Source organism: Mytilus galloprovincialis, chromosome 10 (assembly GCF_965363235.1).
Source record: "Mytilus galloprovincialis chromosome 10, xbMytGall1.hap1.1, whole genome shotgun sequence".
NCBI lineage: Eukaryota > Metazoa > Mollusca > Bivalvia > Mytilida > Mytilidae > Mytilus > Mytilus galloprovincialis.
The window spans coordinates 77241677-77264539 of record NC_134847.1 but is presented as its reverse complement, the minus strand read 5'-3'; the positions used below and the strand labels follow the sequence as shown (position 1 = coordinate 77264539).

The window sequence follows — 22863 nt, the reverse complement described above, 5'->3', positions numbered from 1 at the left end:
GCTGTTTGTAAAATGATCTTTTAGAAAAACAGATACATCTGTTTTGAAGGGGGAGTGGATCAAATAATACAAAGGTAAAATACACGTTTCAGATGACATTTTTCAAAATAATTTTGAAATAAACTAAAAACTAATGTATGCATATCTTTCAAATGTCATGAAATTAGGACTAAGATTGATCGTAAGTCTTCTATAGGTCTTTCTTTATTTGTGTCGTGTTCTTAAATTTCTATTTCTTTGTCCTATATCATATTTATTTTGATCAATTTAAGCAAAATATTTTTTTTCTCTATAAAATTATAAGTTTGATATTCCACTATGGTCTATTATTTTTTATTTCTTTTTGTCTAACGCTAAATAGATGAGTTTCGCGCATAATCCTACAAATCAGTTCGAGAACAATTCATATTCAATACGCAGATAACGCAAGACTAATCGACAAGGTTTAAGGTAGGGAATGCTGAGCCACAAGCTACCTAGGAACTTACAAAAAGTTGCTGCACTTTGTTATTACTGACAGAGCGTGGAACTCACTTCTCACAGACTCCGGATTCAACATCTCATTTCCTACCCGAGTTTGATGCGTATTTGAACAGTCTGCACAGTCTAACATGTGCCCACCTGAGCAAAGATGGTATTGCAAAAAATATATACACAGCAGTAACTTAATTTGTATTAAAATATTATGTGGACAGTGTTTGTAATTTCAATTTGTTGTGTTTTCTTTATCCACTCGATTTGTAATTGCTCTTGCATCTTTTATCGTTTTATTTCAGGTGACCACGGCCACTAAGGTGCTTAATTGTAAATTCAAAAGGCGTCTTAAAGTTATCACTTGTCATAGTCGAGCTCCTATCATACCATTTCGCCAAAATTATGTTACTTAATTTTTTTGTAAACATAACATAATCGAGCTAATGATTTAATTTGTACTTCGGCTATTGATTAATTTTCATCAATGAACAATTATAATTTGATGTAACTGATTTAATTTCATACACTTTTCCCATTTTACCAGTAAGCGCAAAATCAAGGGCTACTATGAAGGAATTTACATATTTATAGATTTAATGTTGTATAATTTTTCCCCGTGAATATTTATGACAAATCAAACCTAAAATTAGTCATAAAAATGTATCAGACTTCATAAAAAGTTGGGTAGTCTGGGTCATTTCCTTTTACATTTTACTTTTTAATTCATGGGTTTTCCATTATATCGGTTAAGATAACACAAATGCGTGCTGAAGTTGGGATTTTAGATAGAAATCAAATTTGTTACATGAGAAAAAGGGCAAATAGTTAGATTAAGCAGTTAAAGATCATTGAATAAGGTAAACACAAAAAATCTCCATGAAAAATAAAATAAAACAGATATTATCAAACAACAATTATAGCTTGCATAATATCTGAATAAAACTGAATACAAATAAGCAATTAAAACAATCTTATGGTCCAAATTTATACATATAAAACACAGTCTTACAGTTAAAATATAAAAGACTAGATAACATTTAACAAAACTTATGACTTTTTTTACCCATTATGTCTGTTTGTTTTCTTCACGCATCGTTGTCAATATAATTGAATTTGGTGCAACTGTCTTACAAGTGAGAGGTTTAGCGCTATAAAACCAGGTACAATACACCATTTCTACAAGAAAATTCCTGTACAAAGTGAGGAATATGACAGTTGTTATCCGTTCGTTCGATGTGTTTGAGCTTTTGATTTGGCAATTTGATTAGGGACTTTCCGTTTTGAATTTTCCTCTGAGTTCAGTATTTTTGTGATTTTACTATTTATGTCGAAAGCACAAAAACAGTTCAGGAACATCAGAATAAGCCTAATCTTAAAAACAACTAATGATGAAGATAATGACTTTGGAACACAGTCTGGAACAAATCTATCCCATCAGCTCACTCAAATGAATGCGTCTCTAGCTATACTTGTTTCGGAAACCAGATATAGCAGTCTTATTATACATTTACTTTTAGTATTTTGATTTTGTAACCGATAAGTATTATTTTTTTTGTCATTTAAAACTTGTATTATACCTTTGCATTATTCGTTTCTTTTAAATTTAATACAAATGACAGCAAGGCAACAATCAGAACTTGTTGCCACAAACGATGCACTCATTTTGATTCTTCAAAATTTCTTGCTGCAATTTAAAAGCAGGTAAAGCCAGTGAAACCAATTACCAATGCTCAAGACGGTAATGCCACAGAAATCAGTCGAGGAAAGAAATTATGAGACAAAAAATGGTTTACTTGGCTGACTTCAACAATTTACAATGTTGTCGGCTCTATGGTCGGGTTATTGTCTCAATTTTAGCTCTTTTAAAATTGCCACTAGTCTCATAAAGATGTTAATAGAATTAACGGTGGAAATTTAAGATTTGCCTTCAACTTAAAAATTTCCGAATAACAAAAACACAAAAGGTATGACATCAACAAACGATGTTCCTGCTTTTGAACCTGCACAAACGGTATTGGAACTGTTCTTGTATTTAAATATTTTCTTATAGTGTATTGAACCTTTTAGATTGTTTAGTGAGTTGTATAAAGTAACGTATATGTTAAGCTGTTGGTATTACCATATTTTTGTATAAGGGGCACTTCCATCAGAGAAATGTGGTCATCAATATCTATAGAAATAATAATAATGTGATATGAGTGCCAATGAAGACAACTCTCCATCCAAGTCACAATGTTTAAAACATTAAATAATATAGATTACAGAACGGTCTTCAACAAGGAGTCTTACAACCAATTGCAAGCTATAAAGCTTGACTTAGGCCAGATTTAAAACGAATGTATCAGTTTAAAGCATTTGAACAGGCGGCACACTTCACAATAACCTGAACCAGAAGTGTACAATTAACATGTCTTACATTCAATCAATGCAGACAAGTACATCTACTACCCACATATGTTTGTTGTAAGAAAACCAGATGACCTTCATTTGGTAGTTTTGGTAAATGGTTTCCTAACTAGTCATTTTTGCATTATTTGGTTTTATCAAAAACATACATCTATCGTATCATGACAAGCTGATTTAAATATATTCAAAAATATATAAAAGATGCACGGATTTTAAGATATATCTATATTGGTTAACATCCAATTTAAATGCATGTAATTTTTGAATATTGTGATTATGTCTTTTGTTTATTGTATTTGTTTAATCAAATATTTAATTAGATAAGACCCACGCAAGTTCATTGAGGTCATGCATAACATATATTGACCAATATGTACTAAGTACTAAAGGTATAGATAAACAAGATAGATTTCCACGAAATGAATTTTTAGATACCGTGGTGCACATTTTTATTCATGCAGTGCTTTGATTTATGTAACAAGGGCGGGGGTGCAATTTTTAATTTCGTTTGCAAAGTCATTAAAAGTTATTAACATTTGTAATGCCATTGATTGATGATAAGAGAAGGACTTAAAACAAACGAATGGATTATAACTGTTATATTCCTGAATTGATACAGAATACAAGACAGTGTTTCGAAAAAATTAACATTTTATCAATAGTAGTTTTACGGAAAATAAATTATCAATGATTATGCATTTTTAATACAAAAGCGTTTAATCCGTAGCAGAAGATACCCCCTGAGACTAAATTAAATGCGTTGATATTTTTTTTTTATATAATTGTTAGTTTCGTTTTGAATAACATCTAATTATATTGTATGAAAAGTGAAAATGTTCGGTTCATGGTAAACATAATTTCTTCCACGAAAAATTACCCTTATAATTTGATTTCAAATTTAAATAGATTTTAAATGGTCATATATATGTTAACATTGAAATGATTAAAGTCGAATTGTAAAATTTTATTTAAAGGACAAGGGACCCCTCGATCGAAACCATAATCTAAACAAATTACAAAAAACTAAGTATAACTTCTTACATATAACCCGGATAAATATGAAAATGAAAGAGGAAGAGGAAGTCCCAAAACGGGGTTTGTGCCATAGACAGTATTGCATAAAAATATATTTGGATAAGCCGGTACACATCATGTTAGGCTTCATAGCACATAAGTTATTTTAGAATAATTCAAAATGTATTTTTTAATTTAACAAGTGTATCGTTTTATTTATTGATTTATGTAAACAAAAAGTTATAAGTTTAAAGAAAATTAAAGAGAACTCACATATACATTGTAATTAATACGGTCGGGCTGAAAATTTTCTAAATCTTACTTTGTAGAAATGAGGTCACATGTAATTATAAAATATAATATCAAACTGAAGAAGGTTGACTTGACATAATTATAATCTACCAATAGTAAAATCATTAAGAATTTTAAGAATTTAGCTTGTTTAACAACGATAACACAGCAAGAAATATTCCATCCATCATATCACATGAAACAAAAATAACTTGTTCAATCTAAACAACAAATAGATATGTCTAAAGAAATTAATGTAGGGTATCAAACGTTCATAAATAGGCATTATTAAAGTAAAGACAAAAAAATACGCAATTGGTACGGTTGGTGAAATGTATCAGAAAATCAAATACAAATTATTTATGTATCTTTTTTAATTTTCAGAGATACAACAATAAATGATAGATCTAATTGGTATAATATTTTGTAGCATGAATGTGAAACTAGCGAAAAATATGCTATTTAACATACTATATAGTAAAATATTATTTCCATCTATCATCCCGGTAGGAAGTCGTCAAGAACAAAGTATTATTTTATGTAGGGGGTTCACTCTATACACGCAAATTTTTATTGTCTTCACTTCAAGGTAAATCGAGAAATTTCAACAAATTTTGATTTTTTACAGTTTTTAACTTTTTGTACGGGCTCATGAGGATCTTATACCTGATCTTACAGCTGTGTGCACAATTATAAATCTACGTATTTCACCTGTATTGGTTTGGACAATTCCATGGACTATTCCATACACACACCATTATGCTAAAGGGGTTTCAATATGTCATGTCAAGATGATATTATGCTATTTACCGTTGTTTGCCACAATTTTTTTCTGATAAAGTCACTTTTCTGACAATCAATATTAATATAGTTAACATATTTATATATTTTTATCTAACTATGTTCATTGACCAGAATTTTAATTACAACACACACCTAAAATTCGTTTTGGTCTATCCCATGACATTTGCGCGGGAAATCTTCTATTGAGACGCAATTTAAATGGACGTTCATTTACTTTAAAAAAAAATAAAACAACATTTTTGAAAAATGCCTTGCGTCCTTCGCACTTTTGCTGCTTTACTTTCTTCAAGAACACCTAAAACCAAATATTTGAAAGTCAAGGATGTATAATAACCGAAACATTTTAAGAGCTATATAACCAAAAACAAGATACTAAAATAATTGTCAAATCCATCCCACTACCGGAAGGGGTTGAAACTATACATTGTTTGATAATTTATAAATTTATAAAAGCACAATTAATGAAAGTTTGTTTTATGAATCATGTCAATACTGATATATTGTTTCCTGAGCTGGTGATACAATTAGGAACTAATAATCTGCAAGCATTTGTATTGACCAAGTTCTGTTTTAAATGAAAACAAATCTTTATAAATGTCATGTGTCCTAAACGTTTTTCTGGATTGAAGTTGAAGATATATAAAACACTAAACGGCATGCAAGTAATAGCCTTTTCCATCTGAGGTCAACTTCATCTATCATTGTTAATCATTTCTACATCTATTAATGGACAGTTTAAGAATGATTTGCATATGATCTCTTGAAATTCAGACCACAGATATTTGTTTCAAAAAGACATTTTTTTCTATCAACATTTCTGTTTTAACACATCCGATTTCTTTCTTTTTCTGTCTTAAAATATGAGTGAAATAACTATTATGCAGCATTACACAGCTTCTGTCGTGTACACCCCTTTTAAATCTACATACAAAAACACTATGACCTCCTAACATCGATATCATTCTGACAAAGTTAGGTTTAGCTGAATTGGATTATTCATTTAATGTCCACCTTGGTCTTTTGTCTGCTCAGGTTTTCAGTATCTAAGAATATAAGATGTGATATATAATGTATACGAAATGAAGCTCACATAATTAATAATAAGTAATAATTCATAAATATATATATAAAAATTCAAACACAATAGACACCAACCATAGACAACATCCCAAACATCGGCCCTAAAATCCAATATCATGCATATGCATAAAACTCTTAATTAGATTAAACAAAAAATGTCAATCAATAGATAAATTTACGAAATGAAATGGGAATCTATAAGAAAGACAACAACTCGACAAAAGAGTATAAAACAGCCCAAGGCCACAAATGGGTCATTAACACAGTGAACAAGTCTGCACCCGGACGTTTTCTTACAAATGTTTTTATAAAGTTCATCATGTAAATGGATTTGTACTTTACGTCGTTTAATGTAAAAATCGAATTACAATATTTCCATAACTTGAAAGTCTAAATAGACATTGAAGTTTGTATACAAATATCACATGGCGTACTTTAAGCTTGTACACAATTATTGTTTATTTTAAGATTTATATCTTGACTTTTAAAACATTTGTTACATCACTCCAATTTTTATTGTGATATAAGTCATTATATTCATCAGAAAGGTTTCAAATATTAAGAGGACGAATCGTATTAACAAACTCTTTAATAGACTAAGACGGTCGTATTGTCAATATTTAAATTAAATCAAAATAAAATGATTCTATCTTGTTGACTTACGATGTAATAAGACTTGTTTCTTAACTTAAAGCATACACTATTAACCTCTGACAATAAAGTACTTCATCAACAGTATTCATACTTTTGGGTTATCGAAAGGACACAAACACCCCATAAATAATATTCAGGAAGGATCTATGAGTTTCAATGACTGCGAAGAGTTAATATAAGCACTTATTAACAATTTAACTTACAAACATGCAAAAATTATGAATTAATTTTGTATCCAGGATATAAAGTAAACTATGCATACTGTAAACTGTGAATTTCTGCTGAGTCATCATATTAAAGGCCCAGGATTCTATCGATCTTCATTAAATATTCATAAAACTTCTTATTTGAGTTAATTTCTTTAAAATTTGTGAAATAAAGCAAATTTGGTTAAATTCTGAATGTGCCACTTTTTCGCCCTTTATAATGTTAATAAACGTTTTCAATATATAACAATGAGTTATTGATAATTGAATCATTCAATCGAATGATTAACCTTTGTTTTATTTTCAATGTTGACATTCTTTTTCTTTTAATAACTACATGTATTCACACCAATTTATGGGTAATCAATCTCTAGTTAAATTGAAGGTAACAGATTCAGTGAGGTCGAACTATTCACTTACTTATTTCGAAAAATTTGAGCCATACTGGCTGCTTAGAGCAAATTATTATTTTACTTTTGCACTTTTATTATAAATTATATCTTAATTCTTTTTTTATATATCTCGTAATTAATGCCTCTTTAACAAAGTTAGACAAGTAATACGTTTTCTTTAGTATGGCGTTTGTCAATATTTCCTATGTTTGTTCTTTTCATTAATAACATACACGGTGCCAATTTAAATGCACTGTCTATTTGTGAGATGTTGTGTTATTATAATATTTTCAGTCCCTCTTTGAATTAAAGAGTTGGTTCATTGGTACTGATACCACATCTTCTTATTTATGTGTAAAATTTAATAATGAAAAAGGTAATACAAAAAACATTTAAACAATGCATTTGATGTTTTTAACTTTACAATTTTTTATATGCAGCCATTGTCCGTGCATACTGATTAGATTTGATATACTATGATGTGTAAAGAAGCCTTACGAGACTATGGTATATGAATATGGCTTTGCAAAGTGAGGAGGGTTTTTTTACGGGTTGCTTTTCATAAAAAAATAAAATAAATTATATGATTTTTTTTTAATGAATTGAGTTTAACGAAAACGTAAATACTAGCTATTTTTATCAATGACAACTGACCTATATTAGTGAAACTTTTCATCTATTTTTATATGTCAGGGAATCACCTATCCTTTTAAAATGATATCCTAGGTCATGTGTCACTTTAATGAATTTAATATGATGTATTTAAAGTTTAATAGCAGAACTTATTCATTTACAATTACGCCTAAAGAAGTTCAAGTGTTCTCTTTTTTCTAATGTGTATTTGGTAATAATTTTTTGCGGTTAATATTTATTACAGAAAGTACCGTGTTTTTTTCAGTTAAACTAGAAATTAAATGTCTATGTTACATTAATGTTAAAGACACGATAATAAACTTTTTAGAGAAGAATTGTGCATTCTGTTGATATTGTAGAAAAGCTTTCTAAAATCATTAAATCTAGAAACGGCAATATATTGACACTGGTTATTAGAATTCCGACTGACTATCTGTTGAAAAAACGTCCACCAAACGTATACAAAATAGTGTCAACTTAGAAATAAAGCATTTGTAGTATTAGACTAACAGGTGGATTTTTGAAGACATAAAGTAATTGCATTAATTAAAAACTGCAATACGATTGTTGTGACATTCCTTAAATTGAGATTTTTCTGGCGTAAAGCAGATAAGTTAAATGTGTTAATACCATGACTATTGTATGTTGAAAAGGACCTTGAAATAAAAATAAAATTTGGTAAAATAAATATTTAAATCTACATTATCTTAAAGCTGGGTAGTTTCACAGATACATTTTGCTCAAGGAATTGTTACAAGCTATGATGATTTTTTCCGAGCAACACGCAAACTCAAAATACTGTTTCAATGATTAGATGTAATTGAAATAATTCGATTTATTTATAGTTAGGAAAGATTACTTTGAATTTTAAGATTATTTTTGGTTGGTGTATCCATTTTTGAAATGGATTATTAATTATCATCAGGTTGTAAATATATGAAATGTGATTTTTACAGAAAGTTAATATTGATGGGGACCTTAACCACAGGGACAGAAAATAGTAAGTATAGTTTTCCACAGAGTTCATTAGAACTTTTACCTCATAATTGGTAGTAAATGGTTATTGACAAATGTATTATAAGCGTTAAGGCTAGTAAATGTAGACAGGCGTGTCATATATATGAATGAATAGTTTATATGAGTTTGACTGTCCCTTTGGTATCTTTCGTCCCTCTTCTGTAACAGTGTACTGAATCAGGCTTTCTGAATATTAAGCGCACATATTTGCATAAAGATCGTTTTCACGCAAACTTAATTATTTATTTACACAAACATTTTACAAAACTATCTCCAAAAGATAACATTTATACTCAAAGAAATTAACTGATAGTGCACATTTTGTATCCTTGTCATGTATATAATCTTACTCTACGGGAATTTCGTATGGTGTCAGTAAGAAATTCACCTTTGAATAAATTTGAACAATGCAATAAAACTAAGTAAATACATACATCAAAACGACAAACAAATTGACATAAGATCAAACAGACAAAAATTTATTCAGTTATCTCATCTAGCAAACATCCCAGCACACTATTTCCTGCTATTTATTACTACCTGTTTCAGTTATTTGTAGAAACAGTTACATTAATAAGCGAATTTCGGTTCTAGTAAACTTATATGAGTTCAAATATAATATGACGACCAAACGCTCAAAACTTTAGTGACACATCATGGTGTCTATTGTAATATCTTAACTAAACCTTGAAAGACATGGTGCTGGTAGTTGTGACATAAAGAAATTCAGGAACACCACACATAAAAAATAGTTTTGCACATCGTCAATGTATCTAAGCCAATTGTACATGGTTTCAATAATGTGAACTTCACTGCCTTACTTAAGAATTATTTTAACACTTCATAACACCAGCCATGCCAAACTTGGTTAAGACGATGGAAATGTGAAGAGTTGGCAGATAGATGGGCGGACCGACGGACGCAAAGTGAGACGAGAGAGATCACAATTGCTCACCTGACCAATACTAGTATTATATTTTGCAGACGAAAATTTGTACTTTTACTAGCGATTTTGAATTGTCCTTTCATAATATCTGTTTTTTACTTTTTTGATTTTCGGAGGTCGTGCCAGACTTTACTGTGTTCTCCACAAACAGAATCAAAGAAACAAAATCAGAATGAGATGCATTTACGAAGTTATGTTTATTTTCTTGGGATGCCAAGCATAATTCGCCTATTTTTTTAAGGTTGCAAGTGAGAAATAAATATAGACACAGATATACAAATTAATAAATTAACCTTTCGCTTGACACAGTTTTTCTATCTTTCATTACGGATATTATGAAAGAATCTCATCTGCCGACTGTTTTCTTGACCGTGCCATGATGAAACTGTGAAAGTGAGTAAGGGATGTTTTGGAACTTCGATTATCAAAGAAATTGATTATAAAAATCGGAAATACAATATAACATTTGTTTTTACTTTCACTGCTAAAAACCTATTATATTTGTCATCAAACGCACTCCGCGTTTGACACCTTCGTTTGAAATAATTTATAGAACATTAATAAATCTCAGGTCAGTTGATAAGTAATCACGTGGATTCTGTTAAACTGACTGTTTATATACCGTTTAAAGTTTAAAAAAAGATGGAATGGTCTCTTCTGATACCTAAATAAGATGAAGACAAACCGTGTTTTGCAAATTTTAGGGGGAGCGCACGCCCGCCACGCCTCTGCCTAAATCCGCCCCTGATTGCTAATGGTTACTTTTTTTTACCAAGAAAGTCTTGCATACTTTTTCTAAATTGATGAAACACAACGTTCGCATTTCATTTAAACCTCATTCATATTTTTTCAGATGGCTTCGAAACTTCACAACAATCCAATAACTCATTGTTTAAGTTATATTTGTCATTTTTATTCTAAACTGAATCTGTAAAATGGAAAATTAGGAAAAGGCAGCTACAACCAAACCACGATTAGTGAAACTGAAAGCTTCATGCATCGTTTTATATCGTGCTAATATGCGTGGTCTATATGCCATTTTGAGCTTCTTTTAAATATTTGTTTATTTCTTTAATGATTAAGATTGTGACACAGTGTTGACTGCGATACCCCTTTTTTGACATTTTTACCTAATATATCTGTTTGTTTTGTTCACGCAACATTTTCAATATAATGGAATTTGATGCGACTGTCGTACAAGTGAGGGGTTAACGTTTAGCTAGCTATAAAACCAGGTTCAATACACCATTTTCTACATGAGAAAATGACTGTACCAAATCAGTAATATGACAGTTGTTATCCATTAGTTTGATGTGTTTAATCTTTTGATTTTGTCATTTGATTAAGGACTATCCGTTTTAAATTTTCCTCAGAGTTCAGTATTTTTGTGAGTTTACCTTTTATCTGCAATATTCAATTGCAAATGAATATACGTGTGAACAATTGAGCATATTTGTTTCATAGATTGTTGACCTTTTGTAAGTACAGTAAAACAAACAGAGACGTAAATAATATTTAGTGCATTATTTGCAAACGGTACAATTTCGTGCACTTCCTTTGTAAAGAAAAGTTACTTACGTCATTTAATCGATTCTTTGAAAATGCCATGTAATGAAATATTTAGATTTAAAGCAGACCTATATATTATTCTTGGAAATAATTTGCATATCTTTGCGACTATACTATTGTTATACATGTCCATAACTGTGTGCGTAGTTTTGTTTCGTATCACCTTCTGGAGTTATTCAAGCCTTTTAAGATTTACTAATAATTTTATTGTAAGATCAACTCAAACTGTAAATGTTGTTAATAATCACATATTATGTTTGCAGACAAACTACTGACAATTTCAGTTGCATTTATTATATGAACGTCTAGTTCAAATTATGACATTACATAAAAGTGAATGTACAGCTTTATAAGAAAAAGAATAAATCCAGGAAATAAATACTTTGAAAGTTTATTTCTATTAAATTTCAAGAGTAATCCTACCAGGCTGTGAACCCTATGCTAAAATGGTGTTTGTTCATCTGTTTGGGATGTATAAATACAGTCTGGGTTGTTTAGACAAAGTCTCATCCAGTCGGAATGGAGACGTTAATTCACACTTGTAGGGAGAACGTAACTTTCTTAACGCAAAACTACCATTGTAACTTAGAACCTGTAGGTGTACCTATGAAAGGCAGAACTATATCCCATATATATATTTTGAACGTAGTTTTCAATTAAGACTCGTTTATATTTTTTCGTTTGGGCTTGTATCATATTTTCCCTCCGGTTTATATGATCCGTTCATCCTATATTGACTCTTAAAATTAAAGAGTCTACCTAAAAATGAGGGTACTTTTTACATGGCCTTCCAAATACCGTTTCGATCCCTAACATCACTGAAGAGACATTTATTGTCGAAATCCGGATCTGGTGTACTAAAAAAATATTGACACCGTATGTTTGTGGCATAACATCGTGGTCACAAGTTAAATTTTTTTCCTGTATAGTATTAAATTTATATTAAGATCCATTTTGTTACATCTTGTGATCAATTTTATTTGGCAATCGCCAATGGCAGTCAACAGGGTTAAAGAACATCAGTTGTTCGACCTGTTAGTCAAATGCGTTTTGTTTAAATATACTTTTTCACTTTTTTGGTCTTTTGGAAAATGTTGTTTGTGCTGTTTTTAGACCCTTCTACAACGAAATTTGTTTTACATGCACACGTATAAAAATTGCGGTTTGTATCCAAAGCAATCATAGGTTTGAACGTAGTTTTCAATTTAGACTCGTTTATATTTTTTCGTTTGGGCTTGTATCATATTTTCCTCCGGTTTATATGATCCGTTCATCCTATATTGACTCTTACAATTCAAGAGTCTATCTAGAAATGAGGGTACTTTTTCTAAAAATGAGGGTACTTTTTATATGGCCTTCCAAATACCGTTTCGATCCCTAACATCACTGAAGAGACATTTATTGTCGAAATCCGGATCTGGTGTACTAAAAAAATATTGACACCGTATGTTTGTGAAATAACATCGTTGCCACAAGTTAATTTTTTTTTCTGTTTAGTATTAAATTTATATTAAGATCCATTTTGTTACATCTTGTGATCAATTTTTTTTGGCAATCGCTAATGGCAGTCAGCAGGGTAAAGTAACATCAGTAGTTCGACCTGTTAGTAAAATGCGTTTTGTTTAAATGTACTTTTTCCTTTCACTTTTTTGGTCTTTTGGGAAATGTTGTTTGTGCTGTTTTTAGACCCTTCTACAACGAAATTTGTTTTAAATGCACACGTATAAAAATTGCGGTTTTTATCCAACGTAATCATAGGTTTGAACGTAGTTTTCAATTTAGACTCGTTTATATATATATATATATATATATATATATATATAGCATGGGTTCGAATCCCGGCGAGGGAAGAACCAAAAATTTGCGAAAGCAAATTTACAGATCTAACATTGTTGGGTTGATGTTTAGACGAGTTGTATATATGTCTAAACATCAACCCAACAATGTTAGATCTGTAAATTTGTTTTCGCAAATTTTTGGTTCTTCCCTCGCCGGGATTCGAACCCATGCTACTGTGATATCGTGACACCAAATCGCCTGCACTGCAGCCGTCCCGCTTGACCACACGACCACCTGGGCTCTTAAAATAGAACTTTCGCTGGCCGTGTGTTACCTTTCCACGTCAGTTTTAATCTAGCGGCGTACTGCAGTACATGATATATAAGGCATGAAGATGTTATTGTTACAGATCAGCTAAATTATCTATAGTAAAGGATCCTACAAATTAATGTAAGATACAGTCACAGAAAATAATTATATTTATATACATGTTTGTCCTCCTTTTACAATGGCTTCTAAATTCCCTTCTTTCATCCCGTTTGATACATTTTGCGGAACATATTAACTTATTGTTTTTTTTCTTGCCTTGGATAAGAATTAAGCATTTGCCACTGGTGGTTCAGAAAAAAACACCCAGCTAAGCCAGTAGTGATCACGCGTTAATTGGAGAGTATTTCGAATGATCTTTTAGAGCACTCGAGTTCACAACTAATTTATAGAATAAATCACTCAAATCATTCCAAACACGTAGGCATTGAAAGCCTCCTTCAGATTTGGAAAATTGTTTTGTTTTTGTTCTTTTTTTTTTTACGAACAGTCACTATTTGATGCTCTTCGGCACTGATTTGATCATCTTAGTTGTGTGCTTTATTCGTCACTGGAGCGACCTATGTAGAAAAAACGATCCGCGTCTGTCATATTAAATCAAAAGCCTTTGTATCTACGGTAAGTTTTGATACCTAATGGATAGATGTAACTAATTGTTGAAATTAATTAGCCCAGTAGTTAGTGCTCCGGTAATTTATTTGAAATATAGAAATAAAAAATATCTGGTATGATTGCAACGAGGCAACTTTCCACCAGAGACCAAATGACAAGGACAATATATTTATAACACATATTGTTATATGTAAATGTTTTGTTTGCCTATATTAGACTTCCCTGGTGGAAATATAATCCTGTAGTATTTGTTTTTTTTATAGAACACTTTTGCGAGGGTATCACCAACCCAGTAGTCAACACTTCGGTGTTGACATGCATATCAATAATGTGGTCATTTTTATAAATTTCCTGTTTACAAAACTTTGAATTTTTCGAAAAACTAAGGATTTTCTTATCCCAGGCATAGATTACCTCAGCCGTATTTGGCACAATTTTTTGGAATTTTGGATCCTCAATGCTCTTCAACTTTGTACTTGTTTGGCTTGATAAATATTTTGATAAGAACGTCACTGATAAGTCTTATGTAGACGAAACGTGCGTCTGGCGTACTAAATTATAATCCTGGTACCTTTGATAACTATTAATTGCGAAATATGGTGTCAAAATGACAAAGACATGTTTCAATTGAGGCAATAGTCTATATTCGAATCACAATGTTCTTAAAGTATAAAAAGACGGGCGAACGATACCAGAAGGACATTTAAACTCATAAATAAAAAAAATCTGACAACGCCATGGCTTAAAAAAGAAAACAAAACCAACAGAAAAACAAGAGTGCACAAAATACAACATTCAAAAAGTAAAGACTACGTAACACAACCCAACCAGAAACTAAGGGTGATCTCGGATGTTCTGGAAGAGTAAACAGATCCTGCTTCACATGTGGCTCCCGCGGTTTTGCACATGTTAATACAAACCAGGTAATAAGTCTAATTCGATAAGTCACATTCGTAAAAATGGAACGGGTTTGTAATTTCGACATAAGGAACATATCCGCTTATATCTTTGAAACGAATATTCCATAAGGGTCAACCTACTTGTGATGTCGTCCATAAATAAAGGCAACAGTAGTATACCGCTGTTAAAACTCATAAATCCATGGACAAAAAACAAAATCGGGGTAACAAACGTAAACTGAGGGAAACGCATTAAATAGAAGAGGAGAACAACGACACAACACTACAATGTAATACACACAGAAACGGACCAAGCATCAGACAAAATCCCACGAGAATAACAAATATAACATCAAAACCAAAGACATGAATTTGGGATAGACAAGTAGCGTGACACGTCTTATCGCAATGTGAATTTACACTAAAAAATAAAACAAGCCACGCAACGTTAAAATGTAACACACAGAGAAACGAACTATAATATAACAATGGCCATATTCCTGACTTGGTACAGGACATTTTTAAAGGAAAAAATGGTGGGTTGAACCTGGTTTTGTGGCATGCCAAACCTGCCTCTTTTATAGCCATGTGAAATATAACATTAAAATGACAACTGAACACCACAGGACTACAATATGAATAAATTGGAGAAAACAATTGACAAGGAAACACACGAACAACAACCAAAAAAAGGCAACAAGTTCAAAATTTTAATACGCCTGAAGTGCATTTTGTTCACACAAGGTCTACTAGTGACGCCCAGATACAATAGTTTGAAAGCCGAAACAAGCACAAAGTCGAACAGCATCGAGGACCAAAAGATCAAAAAAGTTGTGCCAAAAACGGCCAGGGTTTTCTGTAAGTTACCAGAACATCCCTATTATTTAGAATAATTTATACTTTTGCAAACAGTAAATTTATAAAATTATTATACAAAAGATGTACATGATAAAACTGAAGTATTAACTAATTACAGGAAACAACTGAAACACATTACATAACCAGACATTTGCAACACAAAATGTAGACACATCCGAATAAGTTTAAACCTCAACGCCAAGTGACGTCATATTTGAAATTGTTAAAAATTACAAAAAATGACGTCATTTGAATTTGTAAAACAGATCATCAAAAAATAAAAAATGACGTCACATTTGAATGAATAAAATATACGAAATGATGACCTCAACTTTACTATTTAAAACTCTTTGTTTAATAGCTTCCTTTTGAGTACTGCTGTGATGTTGTTCAATATGAGCCTTGAAAAATTGTTCGGAAAGCTAAAGAAAATAACTTAAAAGATTTTAACACAAATGAGCATGCTATGAGATAACCGACTGCAGGTGTTTCAGGAGATTGTATAGAATTTGGCATTTATTACATCACAAAGAAAATGCGTATAAATTATCAAACTAATGGATTCCGAAAAAGTGATTCATGAGGAAGATTAATGTCAGATTTAAAGAAATAAAATATTTCCTCATAATAAAGGAAAAAATTTATTACAAATGCGTCCGCTGTTTAACATGGCCCTGATAACAAAGTGTCTACAAATAGTTTCGTGTCAATATCAAATCTAATTTTTACCCAATATCGCTTATCAAGTTTTTTTATTATATATAAATAGTAAACCAGTAAGAATGTTTTGCAGACCCTATTTGTATTCTTTAAACATATCGGTATATTTTGCTTTAGATGCCTGTGTTAGCCTTCCATTTAGGCGGGGAAGGTATAGTAACTGGAAAATAGAATTATTTGAATACGAAAGAAAAGAAAAAAGGAAAATGTAAAAAATAAGTAATAAACATACGACTACAGCCTTATCTTTTAACATCGAGACATGCTCATATTACCAATCAATTATATGCATTATACTAATTCTAAGCACCATTTTCAAGAAATTAATTTTTATTTTAATGTTCTCCTTATATGGAATTTATTCAGGTACAGTTTCGACGATTTTGTTATAGAACGTTTTAACCCTTTATTTAACAAAATGTCAGTAGTAAGGATAATGCAAGTATTAAAACGAATCTTTTTAAAGAAATTGTTTAGAATGGACAATCGAGGGGCTGTGAAAAAAACCCAACAAAAAACACCCCGAAGTTAGAAATATTATAATGCATACATTTACTACACAATCACAACTGAACTAACATCAATACCATTTTAATTAAAAGCCAACTAAGCAAGAGAGTGTTTTGGGACCTTTTCCTTTTTTTTTAAATTATAATTTCAAAATGTGTCATATAACTAATGTTTTTTAGTCGACACATAAATTATTTCTAATATGAAGTCTACCGAAGGAGAACTTAATACTTTATCAAGTAATTGAATTTCATATATGCCTTGTGATATTAAAATCCTCCTTTACAATTTTAGAATTTAATTTAGATTTTGTATATTATGTCACCTGGATGGTGTTAGGAAATAATTTCCAAGAAAATAAAATGTTGGGTCATCACCGACTTCAAGCACATTTAAATTCAAGTAATATATAAGCGTAAATGTATTGAAATACATGTCAATTTGGAAGAAACAATATGCATGTTTACTAAGACAAATAATATCTAAAAATGGTCCTTTCTATGTAGTCATTTACAGAACTTATACCAGACGTGGACAAAACTCTTTGAAAATCTGACAACAGTACACTGAAATTAATTGATAAGGACACTGTTGGATAGTTAACCATAAAAGTTTATTTAGTTTTCAATGAAAGTAGAACAATTTTTGAAGTAATACGGGGTGCGCCTTTTTGGAAAAACTTCTTTTAGAACAGATGATACATTTTCACAAAAGGAAAGAGCTGGAGTTAAAAACATAAAATAAAATATGCCTTTATCGCATCTTTAACCACCATTCTCCACAGTCGATACTTACAGATTAAAACCCCAAATCTCATTGCCAGTTGACAGTATTTTATCTTATTTCACACTTTCACACATGATTCTGCCCCTGTCCTCCCCAAAAAAGAGATTACAAATATATAAGTATAAGTATCCGAAATTAGCCATACAACAACAACAAAAACATTGTTTTTTTTAAATTCAATCAGAATTGGTGTGTTTTATAAAGTTAGTTATAAATACATTATTCCTATTATTTTGAAATTTTTATGCATAGTTCTAATATATTTTTTCTATTTCTTATTTCGTTTATTTAGATATAAGCTATATGTAACTTTGAAAAACTCTTTTTTACAATAGTAAGATCACGTTATGGCATGCAACTTGATAAGTGATATTTAGCTGTATGCAAAAATATCATACACATGATAAGGAAGGATATACCTGTTGTTATCATATGTTTTACTATTTCAGACGTAAACTGAACATTATTGAATGCATTTTACACCAATAACTTGGTTATAAAAAGATAAGTTGCATAACAACGCAATACATTTCAAAAGGAATCAAACCACGAAGATTAAAAGGTTATCTATGGGAAAAGAGATTGAATGCAATGTAAACATATATTACTAAAACAAAAAAAATATTTCTTTTTTTGTTTTGTTTATCGGTTAATATAAACAGTAACCAATTGGATAATGTCCTTGAATTTTTTAATCAACTTTTCAAGGCCGATCAGGATATTTCGATTAATGTTCTCTTATCTTAAAAAAGCGTTGGTGTGTATGTTCATGCATCCGTCGTAAACATTATTACAATATTCTCATTCAAATGTAAACTTTAGCTCGTTAATTTACTTATGAGATACATGTACAAATGGTATAATCTAAAAGAAATTTATTCAAAACAAAGATGTACTGAGGACAGGTTTATGATTTATTTTGTCAGATGTTAGGACTCTCTGTTTTCCCTTTCCCGCCATTTGAGAAAAAACATAATTATATAGCAAAAAGGAGTTCAATAACCTAGCTATATTTTAGCTTATTTTGTTCCTTACTATCTTCCATCCACCATTTTATTTTACATTAGACGGTGCCTGTTCCAAGTCAGGAATATGATAATTGTTATCCATTCGCTTGATGTCATTGAGCCAATGGATTATGGACTTTCCGTTTTGAATGTTCCTCGATAATTTTGTTATTATAATTTTTACTAATTTCTGATTTAATGTATCAATATTGAATTCCAGATCTGTTTATATTCACCTATATTATGTCCATAATAAAATACATTGGACATTTAATACTCATATGTTGATATTCCGCCGCATCTGTGTTCTTCAATAAAAAGAATAACCCGAAGCAGGATAATACTAATGTTTTACACTGGTATGTTGTTCTTTGCCTTTTCACAGGTAAACCACAATCTAAAAGGCTTGGAAAGAGGGGTGTATAATTCAGAGGCAACACCTGATCAGAATAGGGACGGTAAACCAATGCTGTGGATAGAGGGAACGAATAAATCACTGTCAACAAACATTTCCAATTTCTTTTTACCACCAAAGAACATCTTATAACCGGTGACAATCTGAAATCCCCGCCTTCAATCCCGACTGGACCACTTTTCTTTATCTACATACTATTAGTTATTAATTATATATTTCCTATATATTAGTCATTTGATGTTATGCTAAACACAATCAACCATTCAATGAATGAAATGCACAAATGGTAATATATCTACATCTAAGAACGAAATTCAGCTTAATAAACGTTTTCCCCTTACAAATCATGTTTTTTGCTATAGTTTGTTATATGTTTAGTATCTTACATTCAATTTGAGATATTTATAAGTGTTAAACCATTCAAAAGATATGTGTTCTCCTGAGTTTTTACTGTAAGTCTTAACGTAAAGGAGTAGGGGCAATAAGGTCCTTATTTGGCCCATATATTACTGCAAATTTAAAAGTCATCATACATATTCGTAAATGTGTCCAAACTAGACTAAGATATAAGGTATTCAGAAAATAAAAACAATTTTCACATTGAACGAGATAATATGTCAACAAATCATGTCAAAATTGGCATAATTTGTGAAATTTCCTTGATTTTCCCTGTTTTTCATCAAATTTTAAGTATATTTTGGATTGGAAAAGTATGTGCGCACCCAAGAAACAATTTTATATTTAGTGAGATTATGTCAATAGTTATAATAAAGCTTCTCTTAAATTCTTTTGTTGTTTCTTGGCTGCGCATGATGTTTCCACAACGGAAAAATGGATGGAAAACTGTAAAAATTCTGTATTTTTCATAATTTTTGTGAAAACGGTACATATTATGACGTAATTGTGACGTCACCAGATAAAAATCTTGATGTTTTTTATTTATATTCTTTGACCATATGCATTTCCAAACATTATGTGCCAATTTTAAATAGATGTCAAAAATTTTATTTTATTGGGCCAAAATCGGGCCTTAATGCCCCTACTCCTTTTCATTTTATTAGGTCTATAAATATCACAGACACATCTTGCTTGTAATGTTTCACTTGTCTATTTAAAACTCTCTTATAAATAAAATATTATTATATTATTTATAAAATCACATTTGTTTCTTTTCAATTGTTAAATATACATTAGGTAAATACCTGTTAGCGTGAATTTTCGTTACGTTCCGTTTAAATTCGTAAGAAATTCTATATATAGAATTAAACGGAACTACAGGTATGGAAAAATTTCAGCAATGATTTGTGCCCAATTATAATACTAGGTTTTCCAACTTTTTTTCTATAATACCACATGTTTTCCATTATCAAACTATTTTACGACAACCAGCACTATTGAAAGGTATAACTTTCTTTATATAACTTAAATTATGATTTTCATTTTGAAGAAAAAAACAGAATATATAGATTCAGTAAAATTAAAGGATTGCAATTAAATTGTTTGAAAAAATTGATTTACATTTTGTGAAATAAATGTTTAATAAATATCTAATATATTTCAGCCACAAAGATGACTAAAGGAGAGCTATACTTGGCATCGAGGGAGTCAGATAGTCCTGTAATTGGCCAAGAATTTTCTGGACTTATGTTTTCGAATGAACATATGTTCCACACTTACTCTGGATACGAGATCGAAAAAGACAGTGAAAAACATTCGTTTTCAAATCCAGAAGATACTAATAATAACAATATCAGAGATTTTAAAATTAATATAGTAGAGTACGTCAATAATCTTCAAGATGATAGAGTTCGTAAAAAACTAGTAAAAGCTCTGAGCACGGATGAACCAGATGAAAACCTGGACATTGAGAATATGGATCATTATCTTCTTGTCGCAAAAAGATCAAATTTACACAACACTCTGATATGTTGTGAAAATAAATTGATTTCAAATTTGAACACAGTTAACTGTAATGCATATTATAACATTGCTCAAGAGTATGAGTTAAGAAATTTACAATCGGAAGCACTTGCAATTATTAAAAGAACCGGAAACCCTGATGAATGTAGCAACATAAAAAATCAGAACAATAACTTTTCCATTGAGGGAGCAGAAGTTTGCAACAATCAATGTGACAATTCACCACGAGGTTCAATGGGCAGTTCGAGAACCAAAAACTTTCAAGACTACTATTCTCTTTTCACTTGTGGTACTTGTGGGTCAAAACGTACTATCACGACTATTGTTTACGACTCAAACATGAGAAATAGGTGTTATAGAAACATTAAAAAGGGAAAGAAAATCAGCAAACAGTTTCAATGTTGCTGTATTCAAGGTGATGAAAACAATCCACCGATAGTTTATTGGTCCTTTGGAAGTTCAGTGTATCAATACGACCCACTTCTAAACAAATGCAAGAAACGAGCATCTCTTTACTGCAAACGAGCAAATTTCAACATGATATCGCATGAAAATCATTGTTATGTGATCGGGGGTGTTTACAAAGGTCGAAAAGTCTTGGAAATAGAAGAATACAACATGAATTCATGGAAAAAAGTTGCATACCTCCCTGGAGATTCTCTCCCCATAAATCCATCATGTGTTGTTTTTGATGGCTTGATTTACATCTTTTCTACAATTCTTGATATAGAAGATAAAATCAAACCAGGAGTAACTGCTGTTTATGTCTTTCATCCTCGTACAAAAACAGTAAAGTATGCGGCTGAGATCCCGTTTTCGTTCAAACAGATGAAAACATGTGTTGTTGACTCTTTCATTTACATTGCCTCTGACAGGAAATATTTTATTAGATTCTGCCCAAGTGATGGATCGTGCGTATCATTACCGGACAAGATTCAGGAATGTAAAGACTTCGGCATGTTTACAATAGATAAATCGATTATTCTTGCAGGGGGAGATTGTAGTGGAAAAGAATACAAAGACATTAACGTATATTGTACCGTTTCAGGACATTGGGAAACATTGTCAGAAAAATTACCAGACGATATGGCTATTTATGGTGCATGTGAACTGAAAATCCCAAATAGTGCAGGAACAATAGTCCCTTTTTACGAAACAAATCTTTTCGAAAAGAGGTGACTAGGCTCTATTTTGTTAATATTATTTATTGTTGGAATAAAATGCTTTAAAATCAAAGGTACGGTCTTTTATTTTCTCCCAAGGGAATCTTTGTTTAACCTTAATTTTTTTTCTATATGATATAATTTTTCCTTCCTTGACGTTCAGTATATTTTTGTATAAACTGTGTAGTATACATGTAATAGTCAATCAAAATTACCAAGGTAATTTCAAAAAGAGGAAGTCCATAAAAATTGACAAAATTAGACGCTGATAATCTATGGCACAAGTGAAAACATATTCTTGACTAGGTACAGGCATTCCGGAGAAAATGGTGAATAAAACCTGGTGAAATTGCTAGCTAAACCTTCCACTTATATAACAGT

At 30.9% G+C, this 22863-nt stretch overlaps 1 long non-coding RNA gene across 1 annotated transcript; it reads left to right on the top strand.

Annotated features, from left to right (window-relative positions):
- The first annotated feature begins 20711 nt into the window (after positions 1-20711).
- On the top strand, positions 20712-22555 carry LOC143048429 (uncharacterized). Its single transcript, XR_012969826.1, has 2 exons — positions 20712-20800; positions 20961-22555. It is a non-coding gene; the product is annotated as an uncharacterized LOC143048429 (long non-coding RNA).
- Positions 22556-22863: the final 308 nt, after the last annotated feature.